This window comes from Coregonus clupeaformis, unplaced genomic scaffold (assembly GCF_020615455.1).
Source record: "Coregonus clupeaformis isolate EN_2021a unplaced genomic scaffold, ASM2061545v1 scaf0933, whole genome shotgun sequence".
Taxonomy (NCBI): Eukaryota; Metazoa; Chordata; class Actinopteri; order Salmoniformes; family Salmonidae; genus Coregonus; species Coregonus clupeaformis.
The window spans coordinates 56,665-78,256 of NW_025534387.1; the positions used below are offsets into that span (position 1 = coordinate 56,665).

Here is a 21,592-nt window from a genome sequence, read left to right on the forward strand (position 1 = left end):
ATAGAAGTGTTGATGTAACCTTTCAGTCTGTTAAGATATCAAATGTTACATGCAGGACCAATTTATGTGTGTTGTGGTGTCCTATGACGGTGTTATGACCACAGAAATAGAATGACTAGAATGGTTTTGTAACCTCTGACCTTGGCAGTTGTACTAGTTAACTCAGCAGCTTAAATGCAGAGGCTGGATGAACCACATTGAATTCAATGAAGCAAGAACAAACTTGCAGTCCTTGCATCCATAGCTCAGTCTGAGAATTTGAGAGTGGTTACATTTCTCCAGCCTCATCACTCAGCTGTTTACCAAAAAAACGGACTGCTTTGTCCGGGTGACCACTTTTGCTGTTGGAATCCCAGATTGCTCCATTATTTTAAGTACAATATTTTTATGGTATGAGAAAGCTGTTTGCTAAGTAATAAGTCCACAGTCACAAAGGAAGTGTATGTAGGTCTACATGTTTTTAATCAATGCTCAACATTTCACCATGAAAATCATATTTTATGCAACACAGGAAAATGATAAGACTTGGTCTTGTTTATTCAGCAACTTCTTTGCCCTGTAAGTAGAAAGAAAGAATATAATGGATCAGTAATAATAATGAACATGATAAATATATGGATAGACTTGGATAGAATATAATGGATCAGTAATAATAATGAACATGACAAATAGATGAACACTTGGAAAGAATATAATGGATCAAGCATTTAATGCTCAGCGCTCAGCTTGGATTTTCAGGGTGAAGTACTAACTGAATTAATCTTATTAGATTTTTTTGCCCTACCTGAAATGTGCTTCTCAAAGGTCTTAAATACAGTTGAGTGAGTGTAAAAGGTCTGTGTTGACCTCTGTGAAGACTGAATCATAGGTGGTGTTGATGTGGTCATATTTGAACATGAGTCAGGTATAGGTTTAGCAGCAGTTCTGTACCTTTCCAGTGTCACGGGTCTTGGCTCTGAGCTTGTTGACCTGAGTCTCAGCGATGTCAGCACGCTCCTCAGCCTCCTCCAGCTCATGCTGCACCTTCCTGAACTTAGACATATGGCTATTGGCTGCTTCCTCCTGGGTGAATAAAAGAGATGGAGAGCGAAACATCAGCATTTAAGGTTTGATGCTTCAGGTAGCAAATAAAAAATCTGTTTTTAAAGGTATTTTCAACAACAAAAATATAGACCGATTTAGGATAGCAACGTATATAGGAAGATAGATGATACAGCAGAGAAAGTGAGTGGAGGAACAGGGGATCAAACCGCTGCCTCCAGCACCACCACTAGACCAGCAAATGATTATTCAATCCCCTCTCCTTTAAGTTAGTAACACATAGGCATAGGAGGCACTCAGAAATGTGTATAATTTCTTCAGTAATGACTTGCAATATCAATTGAGTCATTGTTGACTGATGTGCTGTAGCAACACTTCAACTAAACCGTATGGACATTACGTTTTGTAGGGAGAAAATACATTTTCAAATGTATGCTTTCAGAGTATTTGACTCACCGCTTCCTCAGAATTCCTCTTGTAGGCCTTCACTTTCAACTGCAGCTTATCTACCAGGTCCTGAAGTCTGCTAACGTTCTTCTTATCCTCCTCAGTCTGTGGGAGAAGATCAAAGAATCAATGTCAGTATAGTTTTATACACAAACCTGTCTGTGTTATTGTCAAGTGTGTGAAGAAGGCACTTTCTCTTACCTGGTAAGTGAGCTCCTTGACTCTGCGCTCATACTTGCGGACTCCCTTGACTGCGTCTACACCTCTTCTCTGCTCGGCCTCCACCTCAGTCTCGAGCTCACGCACCTTTGTGGAAGAAATAAACGTATTTGTTTGAGGTGGTGAAATCAGACTTAACAAATCTTTGTAACACAGAGTTGTAGTGTTCTACCCAGTCAAGGAGGCACAATTGTCATCTGTCCCTATGTACTTCTAAACATTTAACTGAAGGGGTCTGTAATTATAACAACATATTTTCATTATCTAGGTCAGTGGTTCCCAAAGGGGAATTTACATTTAAATGTGTTTATGAATATTTCTAGCAAGAACGGATTAAACAACCAGGGATCTTTGGAAAAAGTTTAGAGAGTGCAATACAGTACATATTAATAATCCACAATTTATGTTCTTAACTATTAGATGCACAACGGGTCTGGGAGGCTCACAACTCAATTCTTCTTGTATTTGTAATATGACTATTTGTCCATTTTGTCATGAGTTTAGCAGTTTCTGGTGCAGCACCAGTATGGCCACTAGAGGACGCCACTCGCATGTTTTAATGTTATGAGATTTCTTCTATTATGGGAGGTTCGCGCTATGACAGTTGAGAGAAGTTTGCAAAGTGAGCCAACAGCAAGACAGAAGCACCGACATAAAAACATTGTTATATCTTTATTTTGAAGGTAAGCGACTGGAAAAGCACTATATTCGAGACGGTAATGTTTCTGGAGTATGTACATATGTTTGTTAAGATGTTATGTTGTGTTTTCAGGTTTTATGAACTTATTAAAGTCCGCTAGCCTACAAACTAATTCAGCCGTTAGCCTGCTGGCTGGTAAACCTGCATAGCAACGCTAGCTTCCCTAGCAACGGCCGGTGAATGAGACATGTCGCTATAGAGAGAAATGAAACAAATGTAACTAGATGTAACAAATGATTACTATGAGATGAAGTGGATGAATGTGCATTATATTGTGTGTTGATGTGGATTGTGAATTTATATTTGTTGTTTATTCTTACTACTAATGAAATGGCAGTTTAGAAGAAGTCTGCTGCGACAACTGTACAAGCCTGAACGAAGCAACTAGAGTAATACATTTGTATTTATTTGAAGGTCTTGGCTCAACTCCACTAAATAAGGGTATAATTATTATAATTTGTTTTGTTATGATCATAAATGCACCATCATTTAACATTTAAAAAGGCAAAATGTGTAGAATTGCAGGAAATTAGCTTTAAAACGGCAACATTTTCTCTCTAATGCCAAGAAGGGGGACTTAACATTTCCCAGGGCCCGAGACTTGATTAGTCATGCCATGCACTACAGAAGTAACAGTAAACCTGCATGGAGGCTATTATGTATTTTTATATGATCAAATGCATTTCCAGCAATCTGTCTTTCAATCCACCATAATCCACCCTGCTGTTAACTCACCCTGGACTCCAGTTTCTGGAGCTGCTTCTTGCCTCCCTTCATGGCCAGATTCTCAGCCTCATCCAGGCGGTGCTGCAGGTCCTTGACTGTGACCTCCAGGTTCTTCTTCATCCTCTCCAGGTGAGAGCTGGTGTCCTGCTCCTTCTTCAGCTCCTCAGCCATCATGGCCGCCTGGAAAAGTAGTTTGTTTCATTTATGCACCAATTGGCACCAATCATAACGCCCCTCTAAGATCTTTGTTGTTCTTAACCAGCCCAGCTACCATTGGCACTTGGGGACAAATCAAGTCGATGTAATTAAAGAACTCACGTCAGTGATGGCCTTCTTGGCCTTCTCCTCTGCATTCCTGGCCTCCTGGACAATATCGTCCACCTCTCCCTGCACCTGCACCAGGTCAGTCTCCAACTTCTTCTTGGTGTTCAGAAGGCTGGTGTTCTGAAGGATGAAATAAGACAATTTTTTAAACTCTCAAGAGAACTTACAAGTCACAAGGCTGAAATTATGAAAATCTAAAGTAAGCACTGTCAAGTTCCAGGTGTGTTTAAACTGTATGCTTGGTTGAGTTCCATTGGAAATGGCTTTTGACCCATACCTGGGAGTGCAGCAGTCCAACACGCTCGCTGGCGTCTACCAGCTCAGTCTCAGCCACTTTGCGGCCTCTCTCTGTCTGCTCCAGAGCAACTCTCAGTCTCGATTTCAGCCACCATCAGACCGTTTCTGCGCTCCACCATGGCTGCCTGTTCCTTCATGTCCTCTGCGACACGAACAGCGTCATCAAGGTGCAATTGGGCATCCTGGGGTTCACAATGACATATGTTCATTAGGACTTGTGGAAGTAGGGGCGATAGGATCGATCAGTGACAGAAATTTAAATTGATACAAATTTCTCCAGTATCGTTACCTTTAGTACATAAACCACTCTTTTTAATTTCTCAGATTCACAAACAAATCCCTAGCCATGTTTAGGTTTTGAACCTGATGTCCTAGTCCCTTTACCTTGAGCTGTCCCTGGACGTTCCTCAGCTGTTTCTGGGCCTCAGCGGCCTGCCTGTTGGAGTGGCTCAGCTGGATCTCCATCTCGTTCAGGTCTCCCTCCATCTTCTTCTTCACCCTCAGGGCATCATTCCTGCTCCTGACCTCAGAGTCCAGGGTGCTCTGCATGGAGTCAACCACCCTCTGGCTGTTCCTCTTGATCTGCTCCATCTCCTCGTCCTTCTCAGCGATCTTCCTGTCCACCTCACCCTTGATCTGGTTGAGCTCCAGCTGCACACGCAGAATCTTGGATTCCTCGTGCTCCAGTGTGCCCTGGACAAAGAAAATAAGTAATGCGTATTGTGTTTAATATATTTGGATGTGTACAAGGAATTAAATATATATATGACTACAATAAACACCAAAGCAGGGAGCAGTAGCCTGTAGCTGGCATTGCTAGTGCAACACTGCTTTTCCTATCAAACATCTGTAGTTTGTACCTCAGCCTCCTCCAGAGCGGTCTGGATCTCAGACTTCTCTGTCTCCACGGTCTTCTTGGCCTTCTCCAGCTCATGGATGCTCTTGCCAGTCTCTCCGATCTGCTCAGTCAGGTCAGAGATCTCCTCTGCACACACACACACACAGGAGCAGTTTAGACTTGGGAGATTTTCAGTGGATATCGCTAATGCACTGAAGTTGACATTGAATCATAATAACAGTAAATTAATTAACAATAATTAATCTTGCTAATCAAACATGAGCCAAATAGAATTGCTGTCAAATGCTCACGTTGCAGGTTCTTGTTCTCTCTCTTTAGAGTCTCCAGATGATCCAGAGCCTCCTCGTAGGAGTTCTTCATCTTGAAGAGTTCAGTGCTCATAGAGCGAGCCTCCTTCTGAGCTCCTTCCAGCTCTGCCTGACCCTCCTCATACTTCTGCTTCCACTCTGCCAGAACCTAGGGAAATACATGGGATTTTCATTAGAAGTCATAGATGAAGAGATTTAAATCAGAAACATGCTACAATTAAACTACAATTGATTATGTAGCAGAAAATTAGGTTTTCATTTTTACCTTGTCAAAGTTCCTCTGCTTCTTGTCGAGGTTGGCGGCCAATGCGTTGGCTCTCTCAACGTCAATCATGAGGTCCTCCACCTCTCCCTGCAGCCTCTGCTTGGTCTTCTCCAGGGAGGCACACTTGGAGTTGGTCGCCTCAATGGTCTCCTCAGCCTCCTGCAGACGTTGGGCCAGCTTTTTCCTGTTAGACAACAGAGGGTGGTTTTGTGGTTTCTAAACAAATGTTACAATATATTTTGACGTAACATTTTCTCAAAGCCCCCTACCACCCTCAACATCCACACCCTATATTTGAGTGTTTGCTGTTGCGTGCAACTCACTTGGCCTCCTCCAGCTCCTCTGTGCGCTGGACGGCATCAGTTTCATACTTAGTCCTCCACTGAGCCACCTCACTGTTGGCCTTTGACATGCCGCGTTGCAGCTCTGCCTTGGCCTCCTGCTCCTCCTCAAACTGCTCCCTCAGGAGGTCACAGTCATGGCGGGCAGACTGGACACCATGGGCCAGTGCGTTTTTAGCCTGCGAAAGAGAAAGACAAAGAGATATTAGAGAGATAGACAAACAAATGACAGTAGAAGTCTCTGAGGGTGGAGAGACAGTAGGAGTCTCTGAGGGTGGAGAGACAGTAGGAGTCTCTGAGGGTGGAGAGACAGTAGAAGTCTCTGAGGGTGGAGAGACAGTAGGAGTCTCTGAGGGTGGAGAGACAGTAGGAGTCTCTGAGGGTGGAGAGACAGTAGAAGTCTCTGAGGGTGGAGAGACAGTAGGAGTCTCTGAGGGTGGAGAGACAGTAGAAGTCTCTGAGGGTGGAGAGACAGTAGGAGTCTCTGAGGGTGGAGAGACAGTAGAAGTCTCTGAGGGTGGAGAGACAGTAGGAGTCTCTGAGGGTGGAGAGACAGTAGGAGTCTCTGAGGGTGGAGAGACAGTAGAAGTCTCTGAGGGTGGAGAGACAGTAGGAGTCTCTGAGGGTGGAGAGACAGTAGAAGTCTCTGAGGGTGGAGAGACAGTAGGAGTCTGAGGGTGGAGAGACAGTAGGAGTCTCTGAGGGTGGAGAGACAGTAGGAGTCTCTGAGGGTGGAGAGACAGTAGGAGTCTCTGAGGGTGGAGAGACAGTAGAAGTCTCTGAGGGTGGAGAGACAGTAGGAGTCTCTGAGGGTCACGTAGTCACCATCTATATGAAGATATAGCTCTAAACTCTATGGACAGTGGAGTCCATTTTACCTTGACCTCCTCCTCAATCGCCCTCTTCAGCTCCTCCACCTGCTGGGTGAAGGCCTGTTTTCCTCTGGTCAGCTGAGACACCAGGGCTTCCTTCTCCTCCAGCTGGCGGCCAAACTCACCTGCAGGGATAGAGGGATATCTAGTTAATAGGGTCTCTGTTCTCTAAGATTGAAAATGGTATCATAGGGCAATGTTAGGTGGTGAATAGTACAGTAGAAACTATGTGGATACAGCCCCCAACACATGTTATTGTGTTCTACTGAAGGAAAGCATTGGGTTGTAGTTCATTGTTGATGGTACCATTTTCTGTCAGGAGTCTGGCCCTCTGTCCGCTGATGTCGTTGACCTGGCGAACATTCTCATCATTCTTAGTCTTGAGCTCGCTCAGCTGGTCCTCAAGAGTACGGCACATCTTCTCCAGATTGCCCTGTTAGTGAAACATGTACCATCATTACTTTATATATGGGACTCCTGTCAACCTCAGTTCAGTTGAATGGTAATGTAGTTGACCCTCCTCAACACTGCTTGACCAAAACATCACTACTCACCTTAGCCTTGGCGACGGCCTCCATGTTGCTGGAGAGGTCATCAATCTCCATCTTGTATTCGCTCTTCTCCTTCTCCAGCTTCTGCTTGACGCGCTGCAGGTTGTCGATCTGCTCCCCGAGCTCAGCCACACTGTCGGCCTGCTTCTTGCGCAGAGCGGCGGCTGTGGCCTCGTGCTGCAGGGTGGACTCTTCAAGATCCCGACGCAGCTTCTGGAACTCAGCCTCACGCTTCTTGTTCATCTCAATCTGAGAAGCAGTGGCGCCTCCGGCCTCCTCCAGCCTCTCGCTGATCTCCTCAAGTTCCCTGGAGAGATCGGCCCTCTGCTTCTCAACCTTAGCCCTGGCAGCACGCTCAGCCTCAATTTCCTCCTCCAGTTCCTCAATACGGGCCTAGAACAGGGGACAAGAGTAGGGGGGATGAACACTACAATACAGTTGAAACAATTGAACCTCACAAAATAATAATAGTAGGTATATGTTGCATAAATGTGTTAATACAAAGCCAGTTACACTAATATATTCAGTAGACAGTGTCCCATGCAGGAACCAAAACCACAATGGTAAGAAGCACCAACCAGAAACACCATCTTCCAACCTACTGAGCCATTAGAAGCCACCAGGAACACTGTCTGCTACCAGAAAGTGTTTTTCAGGAAATGATTCAGGTGTGTGCTTTTCTGTACTGGAGCGTATATCCTGTACTGTACCTGGAGTTCCTTGATCTTCTTCTGCAGCTGAGCTCCCAGAGACTGCTCATCCTCAATCTTGCTGAGGAGCTGAGTGGTCTCAAACTCCTTCCTAAAAAACACAAACACGTTGATTGCAGAGTTGGTTTAGGTTTGATAGTGTAAAGGGAGTATAATATCATTCACGTTGCTTTTAATCACATGCAAATGCTAATTCATAATTAATCAAGAACAATCATTATAGCAGCTGATACTGTAGTCATTTGTTTGTGTTTACTTCTTGATTTTCTCATCAGCTTGCTGCTTGTCATTCTCCAGGTCCATTATGGACTCCTGGGCCAGTTTCAGATCTCCTCCAGCTTTCTCTTGGATCTCTCTAGGTCCATACGGAGCTTTTCTCTTGCTCCAGAGAACCCTCAAGCTATAAGATAAAAACACATATATTGTTTAATCTAAACAACTGAAGATAATATCATCTTACATTCTATCATGGTTAAAATGTCGAACTCCACTCACGTCATCCACTTGCTGTTCCAGCTTGGTCTTGGCCTTGGTCAGAGTGTTGACTTTGTCCTCCTCTGCCTGCAGGTCGTCCAGTGTCTGCTGGTGGGCCTCTTGGAGGGCTTTCTTCTCCTTGGTCAGCTTGGCAACACTCTCATCCATAGATGCCATCTCCTCTGTCAGGTTTTTAACCTGAAAATGGTCACAACATAATTATACTTCACCATAAAGGGGAGATTTAGTTTGTTATATATTGCATTCATTTCATTTAGGTTATAATTGCGTCAACAATTACTGTACTATAGATTCAACACTAGATGAATGAATGTGGGGGAGTACACTGCAACTGAAATTCAACTATTTTGTGTCAATGACTTGAATTCCATTTCTGTTAAGCTATTTTTTTAGTTGATTATTGTTTGGATTATTGTTTGGTTAGACTGTCTATGGTAAGACACTAGACCTTGTTTTCAGTGGCGTGCTTCTCCTTCTCCACTTTGGCCAGGGTGAGCTCCAGGTCATCAATGTCCTTCTTCAGCTCAGAGCACTCATCCTCCAGCTTCCTCTTCTTGGCAGTCAACTCAGCATTGATCTCCTCCTCATCCTCCAGCCTCTCGGTCGTCTCTTTGAGTTTAGCCTCCTGCTGGATCTTGCTCTTGATGAGCCCCTCGCACCTTTCCTCAGCATCGTTCAGACTCTCTCCTTCCTGGTTTCAGAACACGAGAAATAATCAGCGGCCTCACTTTGTATATTCAAGGTCAGAGCAAATCAATAGAAATTAATGAAATACATAACATGGACAATAACAATGTGTGAGTTAGCCACATACTTCACAATGTGTTCATATGTGTGTGTATTCATGTGTGTGTAAATATGCCCATATGAGGTGTTTTTCACTCACAGATGCAACTTGAAGTGCCAGGTCATTCTTCTCCTGCGTCAGGGACACCAACTTCTCCTCCATTTGCTTCTTCGTGGCCAGAGCCTTGGCCAGGTCTGTCGTCATCTTATCATAGTTCTCCTTCATGTTGGCCAGCTCCTTCTCAGTCTCAGCGCTCTGCAGCAGGGGCTTGATCTTGAAGTACAACTTCATCCATGGCCAGGTTTTCACATTCATGAATGAGCGGACGTTGTACTGGATGGCGTAAATGGATTCTCTGGTCGACAGAAAGGATAGGGTGGCATGGTGAGTGACATGCTTAAAGCTACATTCTGGGATTCAAAGAACAACAAAACACAACACCCCCGCCACTGTTTGTTTACAGCTGAGGAATGGGGCTAGGGAAATGTAACCCCTCTTAAATTCACAGACAGCGGTCTAGATGCAAGGACTGACAGGTCATGCTAAGCTCATGAGGCATTTTGTATTCTTCAATAATGAATGGGTAAATACCTCACATTTAAATGACAATTGATCAGCCAAACCCCAAACTGAAGCTATAAAGATAGAATCCTTATTTGCTACATCCATTTTTTGACTTTATAAATGAATTAACCAAAAGCTTTAATAGATCATTATAAGACGTACTTTCTCATTCTGAACAACTCACAGCATATACAGCATGTAGTCATAATGCATTAGATACAGGTGGTTGACAGAAAGCTTTGCCAAGATGTCCACTATTCCTCACCTCCTCTCCATCATCTTGCTAAACTCTCTCCTCATGAGGAATCCACGGCTGAGAGCCTGGACCATGCCGACCAGAGTGGCCAGCTTCTCATCTCTCATCTCCTCCAGGACACCCAGAAGACCGGCTTTGAAGAACACCTGAGACACAGGTTAGCATGGTCAATGGAACCACAGATGGTGACAGATAGAAAGGGTTGAATCAAAAGAGGGGAACAACTCCACTAGATTGATTTGACAACATTAACTTTGCAACGCTTACAAACAAACCATGGGATAGGATGTTTCTAAATTGTTAGTTATTGTACAGTTGTAGATTAATAATGTCCACAGATACAGATAACTGCAGCCATACCACTCTAACACAATGCACATGATAATGAGTTTAGTTTCTCTTCTATACTTGTATGACGTTGAAGTAAAACGCTACAATGTTTTTTCCACCTTTTCCTTTAGTTAAATGAAGAAGAAAGAACAAAAGGATGGATAGATCAACTGGAGAGATTTTATATGGTAAGGGTTTAAATTATTATTGAAGTTGTGTTTTGTTGTCAGCTTTTGCTGGGGGTATTTGACTGACCTTGGTGTGTCCAAACTTGTAATCTTCGTGATTCACATCAATGGAACCAAGCAGCTTCTCAGAAGCCTTCTTGTTGTCCATGAACTGGCCCTCAGGGATGACACTGGCATTCAGTACTTTGTACCTGAATGAGGAGTCATTTATAACATATGTCAAGTTGTAATATGTTGGTTATATTTCGAAAAAGGAAAGCCAATTCTGATGCTGGGGAATCCCTTGGAGCAGATCTTTCTGTGTGTGTGTGTGTGTGTGTGTGTGTACCTCTGCTTGAAGTCAGCATAGATGATTCTGCTGGGGAAGCCCTTTCTGCAGATCCTGATACCCTCCAGCACACCATTACACCTGAGCTGGTGAATAACCAGGAAGTTCTCCATCAGACCTGGTAAAACAAACCAAGTCTCTTTTAATACTCATAAACAGGTTAAAGATTGAGATTGTTAAAGTCACTGATACTGTACTGATAAGATGTAATATTTAACTCAATATTTATTGTACCTGGAGTCTTTGACTCGTTGGGGATCAGGCAGCGCACAAAGTGAGGATGAGTGCTCCTCAAGTTGGTCATCAGCTTATGTAAGTTCTCCTGTAAGAGGGTTACAAACCATTTTCTCAGACATCATTTATGATAATCAAGGCACCTTTTGAAGGTCTGAATAAAACTTTCAAAAGCTCACCCTGAACTGGGAGGACACAGTCTGCATGGAACCACCCTTCTTCTTGCCTCCTTTCTTGGCTTTATCTGTTAAAATGGGGAAAAGTTGAAGATAACTAGAAAAGTACATTTCCTAGAGCGGGTGGAATAAATAGAATAATAATAAGAGTAAGAAATCTAGAGTGGACTTGTCTTCAGCAAGCACCCTAATTATAAACCAGAGAATCTCTGGTTAACTTCACACTTATCTAGAGGCAAATGCTGCCAATGAGATTATGTAAAATAACACCTATTGTATGATTGAATTAACCAAGTGTATGAATAAATTAACCCGGTGAAAACGCCATGAGAAATTGGGATACATTCAAAGACTTTAAAGAACATTTGGTCTGAGTTATAACTGGTGCTTAATTAAATATTTTGACGTGATGCTAGTCTTACCCTCAGGTGGGGGAGGAGGATACAGGGCAGCCAGAATTTTGACTCCAGACTTCTGGTACAGCTGACAAACTGAGTCGTTCAGGGGGTCCTTGTTCTTCTCCAGCCAGCCAGTGATGTTGTAGTCCACAGTACCGGCGTAGTGCACCAGGGAGAAGTGGGCCTCTGCCTTGCCTTTGGCAGGCTTGGGCTTCTCAAATGCCTGTGTTTTCCCAAGATGCTGGGCGTACAGCTTGTCCTTGAAGGTAGTGTCTGAAGACTTGGGGAACATGCACTCCTCTTCAAGGATGGAGAAGATGCCCAATGGCTTTACGAAAAGAGATGTATATCAAATTAGTGATATTTCCATTTAGGATCACATTTATTCCTTCAGTAAAAATGCTATTATAGGATTATATTAATTTAGGGACACATAATAGGAAACATATTGAGTTCTCAACAGTTAGATAATTTGTCAGTGGCATATATTCATGGGTGCCAATTTTTTAAAAGATTTAAAATAATGTATATTTCGTCTCGCTTGGCAAGAGGCTGAACGGATGTCACCAGGTAAAGCATCCGAGCTAAACTGCGCCCCTCTGTCTCTGTATGTGTAGCCCTTCTATCTGATGCTGTCTGGTCTAAAATAGTATGATATTGGAGCATTGAATGCAAGGGAAGCCAGCGAGCATTTGGCCTCCCTTGATATTTTTTTTAATACAATAACAGCGAATAAGAGTTGAGCTAAACTGAATGAGCTAATCTGTGAGTGGTCCTGGTGCACCAAAAAATGTGTCAAGTGAAGCCAGTTTGGATTTGGCTTCACACCAATCACATCACATCAAGCCAAACGTCATTGACAAAATAAAACTTCAATTGTTGCAACTCGTTGTGATGTTGTCCTCCGGTGGATAGCTAGTTAGCTAAAATTGGCCCTTTCCTAAATTAGCCTTGGACAGAGATTGGGATTTGTTCTCATAGTTTTACTTAATTTTCCGTACTGGCCATTGATTCTAACAGTGATTATCACCTAACCATAAATTCATACATTGTGCTTTTGGCCTGAGAGTATGGAAGTTCAATATGTAGCTAGATGTGGTAGGCTAATGGTAACTAGCTAATCGTTGCCCGGGAAAGGAAGTTAGAATAGTGAGCAATAGTTTTAGCCAGGTAGCCTAGGACAACAAACATTTACAGTGCGTAATGTATGACAGAGTCATAGACCGTTTCAGCTACATGAAAGAGAGGAGGATGGCATTGGAGTTTATCTTCAAGTAGGGTGAGTCAACATGTTTTTTCCACTAACACACACATAAATTAATACCATAGACAGCCACATGATATTTAGCTTACGTTGATTGGACTAAATTGTTTTTGGAATCTTTTGGTTGTCACTGTATTAGACTAAGCATAGGTGATTTGATGATGTTGAAATGTTGAAGTTGAAATGGTGCTGGAATAGTGGAGGGAGGCAGCTCCTGTTTTCTTTGCGACTTGCGGTAACTCTCTGTAGTTCTAAATCAATTGATGTTTAGTAGTAGTAAAATTAACTTGACTGACCATGCTGTAGGTCATGTAACTGTCTTGGCTTCCCCAGTGATTTTTACCCAGGCACCACTACTGTATGTTGTACCACTGTGATAATATTTCACACAGAGCTCCATATGAGCTTTGCTGTTACAGTCCATTATAATCCACACAGACCGCTTACCTTCTCAATAAGCTCAATGCAGGCAGCCAAGTCCATGCCGAAGTCAATGAAGGCCCAGACGATTCCCTCCTTCTTGTACTCCTCTTGCTCCAGGACGAACATGGTGTGGTTGAAAAACTGTTGCAGTTTCTCATTGGTGAAGTTGATGCACAGCTGTTCCATGCTGTTGTACTGTTGATGGAATTTTCAAAGGGATAATTTCATCATACAAGGCTGTAATCCATCTCAATCACATCTAATTGTTTTGTTCTGGTCTCATACTCACATCAAAGATCTCAAACCCGGCAATATCGAGCACACCGATATAGAACTGCCTTGGATTCTTGGTGTCCAACATCTCGTTGATACGGATGACCATCCACAAGAACATCCTCTCATAGATAGACTTGGCCAGAGCGCTGACTGAGTTATTAACCTGCAATGATAATACCTCAAATGAATACATGAGATATTGACCATGTCTTGTGATAAGGTGATACGAGCTTGGGAAAAACAAAAGTATGCACTTGTCCCCAAAATAATTCCAGTGCTCAGAAAATGGTAGATGCTGTGTTTGGCTGCCTAACCTGAGGCACAGTCTGTCCCTTGGTCACATACTCGTTGCCGACCTTCACTCTGGGGTAACACAGAGCCTTCAACATCTCAGCTGAGTTCAGGCCCAGCAGGTAGGCGATTTTATCAGCCACTGGAGAGAGAGAACCAACAACAACAGACTCAGGCACACAAGATGGCTTGTTTCTGATTTCACACTGACAAAATAGTTTGGCTAACTTCTTTGTTTTTGTTTTGATTCACCCACATCCATCATTTCTGGAGGTTGGAATTTGTTCTCTAGAAATGATCTCCTGCCTGACTTTCATGTGGCACTGTCTGTCTTACGTGTTCTATTTCTATGTTTGGGACTGGGAATGGGACTAATGCTTTACATATTGTATATCTATGAGTGGGACTGGGAATGGGACTAATGCTTTACATATTGTATATCTATGAGTGGGACTGGGAATGGGACTAATGCTTTACATATTGTATATCTATGAGTGGGACTCACCCTCTGTGCCGTCTGGCTCGGCCTGCTCCTCACGCTGCTTCTGCTTGAATTTCAAGTTGCCATGGTGCAATACAGCTCCTGTCAGCTTGTAGATGCCAATCTTCTCATCATTAGTGAAGCCCAGGATTGTAATGGCATCCTGGCATTAAAGAGGAAGTACAACAGTGATGAACTGAACGGTAGTTTGCTCAGTTACACTTCAGTTCTGTGCGGCTCACTGAATAACGAGTGGGATGGACAGATTTGACTGTCTTCTCTGTTCCACATGATAACGCTTGGCCAACACACTAGTTGATGGCAGCACAAAAGGAGTTTTACACAGCTCCACAGGAAACTTAGTGGTGCTCTCTTGTGGATGTCTTACATATATTAGCCTCAAGGCTAAGTGTAAAGGCATGAAGAGTTCCTTGAGGCACATGCCTAACTAACACAAGGCATTTAGAATCAAACAAAAACATACATGAACATTCCCAGCTTCCACCAAGTTGGAATTTCACAGTGTATTCAGTGGTCCTATCCATTCCATATCTAGAGTTTGGTTAACCCTTTGTTTGACTCACGTCTGTGGCATCCAGCTCTTCATTGTCATTGATGCTGGCCACAGTGATCTGACCCTGGCTGCACATGGGGAAGTCGTAGGGGTTGGTGGTGATGAGCGCCATTTCTGTGGACAACAGAGAACAGCTTGTCAGTTAAATCTCTTAGAATTGTGCTGTCCTACCTTTACAGTATCTCTCCCTCCTTTACTCAATAGATGGACTCAAGGATACATGTAGTATATAATAAATAGCATCAAAAGAGGGGACTGAGACTTGTGGACTAGTGTGATCACAGTGCATTACTTGATAGATATTTCCCAAAGACCTGACCCATGTCTAGATGCCTTGTTACCTTGGATGTAATTATTGTAATAGTATTATTAGTGTGGATTATTAATATTTTGTATATATTCCATAGATGGGGGTGGGAAAGATTTCCGCTGAACCTCTACTTTGCCGTACCAACTAACTCTGGTTTGTGGCCTGTCATCATCTGGAAGAAGATGTGGTAGCCTCTCTCATCGGGCAGCTGGAAGGACACTCTGGACTTCTCCAGCAGGTCTGAGGGTAAAAGAGAGAGCGAGTGAATGACACAAAGAGAGAGAGAAAGGAGCGAGAGAGAGAACGAGATACATTTAAGTTTGATGATCTCCAAAAAATAATCTGTGTGTATTTAGGAAAGCATTGAGAAACAATCAAAACCAACTCACAGGTTTCAATGTCAGCTTTAGCCAGTTTACCACCTTGGAAGTGAATCCTGATGAATTTACCCTATAGTAGTGCATGGGGGTTAGAAATAGGTCAACAAATAAATCTAACATTTTACTTTGATAGACCCCTTTAAATGTTACAGTTTGTTGGACAAATATTGGATCTGTTGATACAGATGTAGGATCCAGTATTCTACAGCAGGAAAATAATCCTGCAGCAACTGGAAATGTGAATTTTTATGTGGATTATAAATAATGGACATTTTTATGTAGGGTTGATACCAAAGAAATAATACAGCAAATCAAATCTGAAAGGAAATTACTAATTTTAGAACCTCGAATACACTACAAGTTTGAATTTAAAATTTTCAGCAACAAAAGAGTGATCAAAATAAGATGTTACATCTGTATAACAATAGGGAACTACTGAATTACATGTTTCCAATATAAGGTAACTTCCACAGTATGCCCTTCATACTTTTGTGGTCCTCTGTAGCTCAATTGGTAGAGCATGGCGCTTGTAACGCCAGGGTAGTGGGTTCGATCCCCGGGACCACCCATACGTAAAAATGTATGCGCACATGACTGTAAGTCGCTTTGGATAAAAGCGTCTGCTAAATGGCATATTATTATTATCATTATACTTACAAAGCGAGACGAGTTGTCGTTCCTCACTGTCTTGGCATTACCGTAAGACTCCAGCAGAGGGTTAGCTGCAATGATCTGATCCTCAAGAGACCCCTGATTGAGACAAACACAAGTTGCTCAAAAACTGGTAACCTGGTAAAGTTCGTTTTTCTCAATTTCTTGAAACAGGATTCACCACGGGAAAAAAGGTTTACACAGCCAACCAAACTGAAATGTGTTAAAAAGGCAAACATAAGAACAACCTACCTGCATTTTGCCAGGTTCTGCTTCCTTCTTGGCACCAGACACTGCAATGGTTGCAAAGTACTGGATGACACGCTTGGTGTTGACAGTCTTTCCTGCACCGGATTCTCCACTGGTTTATATGACAGAGAAAGAGCGGTTTTAGTTACATGTTTGAGTGTCAGATTGGCTTTCACTAAGAAATACCATTTGAGAATACACTGTTGACCTGTTTTCTAACATAAGTAAATAATTAACAAATATTCTCAATCATCGACTCATTATTACTCATCAATGTCCTAATCCATTCATAATGTAATGTATTTCATCACACCAAGAGACCCAACTTATTACAATAGAAACACCTTCTCAATGACATTTTAGTAAACAACTTACGTAATCAGGACGGACTGGTTCTCCTTATCTGTAACCAAAAAACATATTGCTTATCATACTCAAGCAACATTATGGGGACATTATTGCATTCATAGCATCATCACGAATTTCAATTTGGAACATTTTCCATTCAAGGGTAGTGAAATCAGATATTCCCAGCAAACTGTTATTACCTAGACTAGAAAACAGTAGATACCTATTTTATAGCACATTAGAACTTCCATTGATGCACTTATGGACTTTGAGATCCACACGCATTTATGGACATCCATCCAACCAACCATCCATCCATCCATCCATCCATCCATCCATCCATCCATCCATCCATCCATCCATCCATCCATCCATCCATCCATCCATCCATCCATCCATCCATCCATCCATCCATCCATCCATCCATCCAAGCATCCATGAGAGCTCGTACCAATCATCATGAACTGAAAGGCATTGTCAGAGACGGAGAAGATATGGGGTGGAGCCTCCATCCTCTTCTTCCCTCTGTAGGCGTTGACAACCTCTGCGTCGTACACTGGGAGCCACTTGTAGGGGTTCACCGTGGCACAGAAGAGCCCAGAGTAGGTCTGGTGAAAGCATAATTAAATTAGGGGATTAACAACGTCAGATGGACTTTTACCTGGATTTATGTGAGGATGTGGGTGTACTGGTATAATGATGTGGGTCTACTGTATGGATATGTTTTGGTTTCTACCATTCATTTATGTATAGTACTGAATGTGTGAATTTCTTATGTTCATGTATGTGTGTGTTTGTATGTGCAGGTTTCTTACATAGATCATCCATGCTGCATAACGCTCTTTGAGGTTATACAACACAGAGGCTTCATTCAGGTAGGTCATCATGGCCATGTCCTCAATCTTGTCATACTTAGGGGGGTTCATCTCGTAGATGTCTGCATCTTTGAACTCTTTTCCTTCCTGAAACAGTCAGAAATCTAGATTACATGCAGATCAAAGTGGACATGACTGAATGCTTTTTGCTCATTAAATACAAGTTAAAAAAATACCCACATTTAATCCAACTACTTTGTTGTCACCCAATGACAAATACATCATGATTCTTGACTTGTCAATATCACAAATTCCATGCCAATTTTAAATAGCAGCTTTAAACCTGATGTGTTTGAAGGTTATATTCCGCTAACAAAAAACTATAAATGATTCTTAATATACATTTTGTTAAAGATTTTAAATAGTCTATTGAAATGTTTTTGATAATGTGATGATTTTTCAAGAAATAGAGTAATTACTCGAACTTGAACTTGAATACTTTTCAGCTCAGGCTTACCTCCTTAGAACCGTCAGGTTTGGTGACTGTTACAGTACACTTCCCATCAGCCCTGGCAGTGACCAGACCCTTAAGGTACAGCTCCACCTTGTCTGTCACATAGCAGGAGTTCTTTGAATCAAAGGGTGCGGTTTGTGCCTCAATCCTCTCCCTCTCAGGCTTACGGAGGTATATGGCAGCCTTGCCGTAGATTTGCATCTCAGCGTCCGTACTCATGGTGACGGATCACTAGGAAAGAGATTAAACAAGAAACATGATTGACTCTGTGGTGCTTCCTCCCCAGTCAACAGAGTTAGGTGAGCGGTATCTCTCAGAATATTCTCATCGCTTTTTATGTGAAGACTCAAACCATGTCTCACCTTCTTTTTCCCCTTCTACAGATGAATGTGTACTTCTTGGAGGACCCTGTGAAACATAAGGTTTTGTGAAAACGCACAAGTCTAAAGCAGTGGAGGCTGCTGAGGGGAGGATGGCTCATAATAATGGCTGGAAAGTCTCTAATAATAAACGCAAAAGTCTCTAAAGCCTTATCATTTTGCCCCCGAACGGCTAAAAAACATTTAACTAAATAATAATTACAGCCATGTCAAATTCAACTACAGGTGCAACTGATAACTTTTATTTTTCTAGTGGCATCTCACTTTACTACACATTCTGTCAAGAATTGAAATAAATACCCCTGAAAACCCAGTTACATTCTAGACCACTCCCTTAATTAAGTGCAGGAGCACCAGTTTTGGACATAAAAGGAAGTTACAGATTTGAAGTAATACACAGTTAAAGAAAAACACATTAAAAACATTTTTTTAAACCAATGCCACTTGATTGCATATTGTCAAATCTTACAAGAGACATGCAGAAGTCAATTCAAACAGGGCAGATAGCTACTGCCTCAGATGCTGAGTGCAAAGATGAGACAAATGTAAAAATCTAAGGAGGTGGAGAGGTCTTACCACAGAGGAAGAAGGCATCTGACTTATGGATGCTGGGGCCTCAGCCTCCTTATATCTGGTTGGAAGTGCCAACCAAGCAAATGTTAATTATGGACCACTCTGGGAAAGGAAATGAATTGGATGAGAGACCTCTGTGTGTCTGTCTCACTAGCGCCTCCCACTTCCAGGAGCACCACACTCCCATTACATGACTCTTTAATGTCATATGTGTCTCTGAATTGAATTTCACTGAATTTACTGAAATGAGAGATGCCATTATTAATAATTATGACAATATCAAAAGTTTGACTCATCCCAATGTTACTTCTACTGAACCTTATATACTGTAATGGAGTGAGTCCATGTTTACCCACTACCACTAAAATAGGTTTCATGTTAAATTAATATTTAAAAGCGAGAACGGAAACATTTAGGCATTCAATAACAGCTTATAAAACTGATAAATCTAATGTGTTATTTATCTACAGTATGATCTAATGAAGATTCAGGAGGAGCTTTTATTTGTCTCACATTTCAGTTGGCTAAAATAGTCCAGTAGGATTCTTATGATTTACATAACACCATACCAGTATTTCAACCATCTTATCCATATTGCTGACAGCACATTAGTAGGGGAGATCGGAGTTGGTTGTCACTTTTTACTCTGGTGTGTATTTCTCATCACCAGTATATCTTGTAAGACTCATATTATGAGGAAACCAATGTCCTGGGTTGAAATGGGGACCCTTTTTATCCTCATATATTATTCCAACATGGAGTTATGAGCCATCAAACAAACTCTGTCCAGTTGTGACAACCAGCCCCATCACAGGGTCTGATGTCACACAGTGTGGGGTTATTATTTTGGTAAGAGGAAGTGATGCAATAGAGCAAACAGAATCTTAGCAATAGCTAAGTCTTTCTTTGATGAACAATATTCCTAACAAAATTCAGAATTTTAGTCTTTAAGAAAGCATATGACATTTTGATGTTGGCATTTAATGTATACTGGCAGTATACTCTATACATTACTGTATAACCCCTCATGGCTTGACCTAGGAAGTCAGAAAATAGGTTTGAAATATAGCTCTCCCTTTCCTCTTTTCAACAAACAGAATTCATGGGTACTCCCATAGTTCAAACATTTACAAAGAAACATAAATTCCCCTCACATCAATGTTTTGTCATGCTGACATAAATTTACCAGGGCCTCGTTTCCCAGTTGCGATGTAACTTAAGCATTACGATGATCGCACCAGATGCATCGTTATTTACGAGCCAACTCTTCCCAAACAAGCACGTAGAGAAAGCGTTCGCTAAGTGCATCGTTAGACCATTTGTCAATACTGATAGAATCGAAAGAAAAGTAGCGCTGCTCTCGGATCTGCTTTCTCCATTCAAATCTTACCTTAACATTATAATTTTTCCACAATACTGACGACGGATCAGCTCCTAGAGAGATATTATCACCTCTGACTGCAAAGAGGCAATTGAGGAGACTTACTATGCTTACCCTATAATTATGCACTAAATCACAGATTGGGAACATCATTTGCACACATGCTGCTGCACATCATGAAACACAGAGGCAAAAATGACAGATAGCCTGGTCGCAAAATAGAACTCAATTGATTGAACATGACACTTATTTCAATATGATTGAAATAGCCTATTATTTTATCCTTCACTTGTTGGTAACAATTGAAAATTATTTGGCAACTTTGTATTTGTAGTCAACTTTGTTATGAAGTAATCGGCAGTCACAGTCAGACAGATAGCCCAAACTTCTTGATTCTATGTTTAGCAGAGATCTGTGAATAACGATGCACTTTGGCTGCTCTACGAGTGGTCTGGATCACTCCTAGATGTGCAAAGGTTTTTAAGAGACACGTTACTAACGAAGGCTCTGGGAAACACCTCAGCTACTAAAGAGGTTCTCAAGATGATCTTAATGCTACTAAAGCTCTGAGAATTCACACATTTTAACCTTAAAAATATTACACAGCACCATTTACATTGGGAATAATTAGAACTGTGACAACCAACCCATGAGACAACCAACCCTGGTCTCCCCTACAAGAAGCCCCAAAGGGGGAAGCTACTGGATACACTAGTTGAGCTAGGGGCTGACCATTTGGAAGGACCCCATCAAGGCCTTTTCATTTCTTGGACTGTGCTCTCATCTTCACTGCAGCCAAGGTTTATTGTTTGATATATCTGCCAACACAGCCTAATTCTGGCACCAATGCCACTGTTATTAGACGAGATATTTACTTGCCGTGTTTGTGGGTGGAGAGAACATTATCATGCAGACTAAATGTTTATGACATTAAGTTATTTTAATGTGCAAAGATCTTGCATGATATATGACCTGTTGTGTACACCCGGCATAAGCTCCAAACTTGCACTATGCAGAAGTTACCCTCCGGGGAATATACAAACATTTGAACATTGCTTGAAAGTGCAGTCATAGACATTTGGGTGACATTAAACCAAAAATCTGACATTGTTTTTTAATTGGAATTTGGTTCTGCTTTTAGATGTTTGAAAGCATAATGATAACGCATTGGATATTCAGCTATCTTTTGGCTGTCTTTTTGAGTGGGTGAATATAGGTTGTAAAATCATTGATCAACATCTCAACCAAATATTACCTAATTATCCA

The 21,592-nt window shown here is 41.9% G+C and overlaps 1 pseudogene; it reads right to left on the minus strand.

Annotated features, from left to right (window-relative positions):
- Positions 1-439: 439 nt before the first annotated feature.
- On the minus strand, positions 440-18,964 carry LOC121564019 (annotated as a pseudogene).
- Between the last annotated feature and the right edge of the window lie 2,628 nt (positions 18,965-21,592).